General features: G+C 48.9%; 1 protein-coding gene across 1 annotated transcript in view; it reads right to left on the bottom strand.

Annotated features, from left to right (window-relative positions):
- Positions 1 to 2,998, bottom strand: part of STIM2 (stromal interaction molecule 2) — a 178,652-nt gene extending 175,654 nt beyond the window's left edge. Inside the window, exons 1-2 of the mRNA XM_011965342.1 lie at positions 2,910 to 2,998; positions 2,308 to 2,467 (exon numbers count right to left, since the gene is read on the bottom strand). The gene's annotated coding sequence lies outside the window, so the exon portion shown is untranslated. The remainder of the gene's footprint in view (positions 1 to 2,307; positions 2,468 to 2,909) is intronic.
- Positions 2,999 to 3,255: the final 257 nt, after the last annotated feature.

Genomic DNA, 3,255 nt, shown 5'->3' on the forward strand with positions numbered 1-3,255 from the left:
AGCGCGTGCGCGGCACCCCAGCCCCGCCCCGGAGGCGTTCCCGGACCAACGGTAGTACGGCGGGGCGGTTACTAACGCTTTAGCGAGCCGCGAAGATAGGGGGCGGGGAAGAAGGAGGACGTGTACCCCTCCCTTATTCACTGCACCACCGCGAGGGAGAGTGGGGGGCTACAAGGGGGCGGAGAGAAGAGTCCAGACGTCCCACATCCTGAGGGCGAGTTACAGCCTCGTGGAGGGCAGCAAAGTAATTGCATGGGTCAGGAAAATCTCGAAGTCGGAAAACGGTAGCGTCCCCGTAATTTCAGTATAGGTGGGGCTTACAAGTGGCTGGCTATTTAGACGCGGTTAGCATAGGTTAGCGCTTTATTTACTTGCCAAACATTTCACAAAGCGCGTGCTATGTGTGAGTGTACCAGGCATTGTTCTAACTGCTTTGCACATTTACATGCTATAACTCCAAAATTATCGTTATCCCCATTTTACGAATGAGGAGACGAAGGCCCAGAAATTTGAACTAAGTTGTCCCCAGTGTCCCACAGCTAATTCATGGGAAATGAGCCAGATTTAGCAGCCACTGAAAGGGCCTATTTAAGAGAATTTACTCTAGCTTCTGACTCTCCTAGGTACAGATATTTACGTGAACTCATCACCTTCCCACCCCCATCCCATCCCATCGACTCTGTGCCGTATCCTGAACCGGCTGACAGAACAATGGTGCAGACTTGACTTGTGTTCGCCAACCTGGAATGAAGCAAAGTTCTTGGGCACCCAAGGTCTGCTCTCTGTTGTAAATCCTGTTCAGACCTGGTCTAATTGGTTTGGATAAAGAAAGAACCGGAATCTTTCTCATCCAAACCAGTTGCCAGCATATTTTTAAGGCCACCTCCCTTCAAATTTAAAAGGAAGTGTTGAATGTAATGTCACTATAAATTAAAAGCTCTGGAAATTCACACACAAGGAGGCATTCTCTCTCCCGGAGCACAAAATTGTTTAAAATTTGCAGATAGGGTTATTAAACACGAAGATCCTTTTGCTATTGGGTTCTGTTGGTTTGATTCTGTTTATTGGTTTGTTTGTTTGCTTTCTCAAGCCAAGAAGATACTCAAATTACATTCTCCTAAAGTATTTCTTAGGCAGCCTGGCCAAGATAACCACAAATACCGTTTATTGTAGACGGACAGATGCACGCTTTAGAAAAGAATCCAGGATGTCTTTGAGGCTAAGTCAATCTATCAACAATTATTTCTCAGCAGACTTCTTGTGGGCATAGTGTTCAGGTGGCAATTCTTTATAGGGCAAAACAAGGAGATTATCTTTCCCCTGATGAAAGGCACAGCGATGAAGTCACACCGGAGTGCTGAGTGCCCACCAGAGAAGATAATTCTGCTAGAGGACCAGAACAATATAAATAACAAGCTTGTTCCTGCTCTCCAGGAGGACTCATTTCATTTATTAAATGTTTACTGAGTACCTAGTATGCCAGGCAGGGTACTCAGTGGTGAGGGTTCAGCAAGAGAAACACTTGAAAAAGGCAATTAAGTCAGCAGTCAGGGCTATGAGATAAACAGCACAGTCCCATGACTAAGGCATCTTACAATCTTTTTAAGGAGATAAAATTTACACCCATTAAACAATTAGAGGCTAATACAAGGTAGTAATCAGTTGCTAAATGGTGTAGTGCAAACTGTGTTATAGCAATAACAGTATAAAAACACAACAAATTAACAAATCACAGGGGCCAGGCTTCTTTAAACAAAGATGATTTCGTATTTTTTTTCTTCTTTTAAAAATAGTGAGGGTGTTGACATTGAGAGTGTGTTGGATTGGAGTTAGAAGTGTTTATTCCTCTCACTACTGGAACCAGAAAGGAACTAAGGATCCGGCAAGCACTAAAAAGACCAAGGTCAGGCAGGCCAGGGGCCAGGAATAAACCCTCCACCGCAGATCATCTTTGCCACAGGTATATAAGTTTCCAGCTGTTAAATGACTAGCCGGAATGCACCTTGCTAAACAGAGGTACGTGTCACTGTGCATCATAGCATAAACCCTAAGAACAGAAAGGAGAAAATTCATTTCTTTGAAAGAAAACCCCCACCCTAGAATTATAGATGCTTCTATTTGCAAGCCAAACACAAACACAAGACTCCAAATGAGGCAATCGCTTTCTCCCCATGTTTCCTTTCCCACCTCCACGCTTTTGTTTTCCCTTTCCTTCCCCTTGTTCTCACCACCGGAAAGCTTTCTCTCCTTCCCTGTCGCCAAATCCCATTCAAAATCTACCCTGAGTTCCTTTTCCTTGGCACCTACCCGACTCCTACAGCCAGCCTATACCTCTCAATGTCCAAACCTCATGATATGCTTTTTTTTTTTTTTTTTTTTTTAACACAACGTCTTCACTGTCCCATTTTCCCCAAATCATGACTTCAAACACCTGATGGGCAGCACTGAGCTCTAGAATCAGGCAAACCTGAAAAAAACAGCAATTCCACCACTTTTCAGCTTTGTTACGTGCAGACCGGTTAATCTGTCCTCAGTTTCCCCACTTTTAAATTGGGGATCCAACCATGCCCGCCCCACAAGGTTGTTAGCGGCGGCGGGAGAATAAAAGAACAAGGAAAGCCCTTGCGCGGAGCCCGGCACACAGGTGCGTTGCCATCCTTCGGGGAGAACTGGTTCTGGGCGTGCATTCTAAGCGTGTTCTTGGCTTAGGATAAACGCATCGCACTTTCTATGCCAATGTTGTTTGATTGCATCTTCTTGCAAATCCCAAACTACTGGGACGCGCCCTGCACAGACACACAGCAGGATCCCTGCACTGCCTCCTCCCCATCCCAGAGGCAAGCCTGCCCTTCCCAAGAGTCGGGCTCCCTATCTCCCTCTTCTTCTTCCCTCGCTCCCGCACAGCCCACAGCACGCCGCCAGCTCCGACTAGGAGAACCGGTTCCCGACCGGCGAGCGCGGCAGGGCGCCTGCGCCACCGCAGCCCTGCGCATGCCCGCTGCCTCCCGCCGGCTTCCCCCAGGTGCGCGAGTTCTCAGGCTCGTGGGTTCCGGGACGCCGCGCGCCGCTGCATGCCCGGCTTCCGGCTCCCACTATCTGGGCGGGGCGCCCGGCTGCCGCGAGATGACGTCACCGCGTGGGCGGGCGCGGCGGACTGTCAGTGGAGAGGGCGGTGGGCGTGGGGCGGGAGTAGGGGTGGAGGCGCAGAAGTGGGGAATTCCGGCGCCTGGCCCTCCCACTGATCGTCTCTTTCCC

The sequence above is a fragment of the Mandrillus leucophaeus genome, unplaced genomic scaffold, assembly GCF_000951045.1.
Source record: "Mandrillus leucophaeus isolate KB7577 unplaced genomic scaffold, Mleu.le_1.0 Scaffold720, whole genome shotgun sequence".
Lineage (NCBI taxonomy): Eukaryota > Metazoa > Chordata > Mammalia > Primates > Cercopithecidae > Mandrillus > Mandrillus leucophaeus.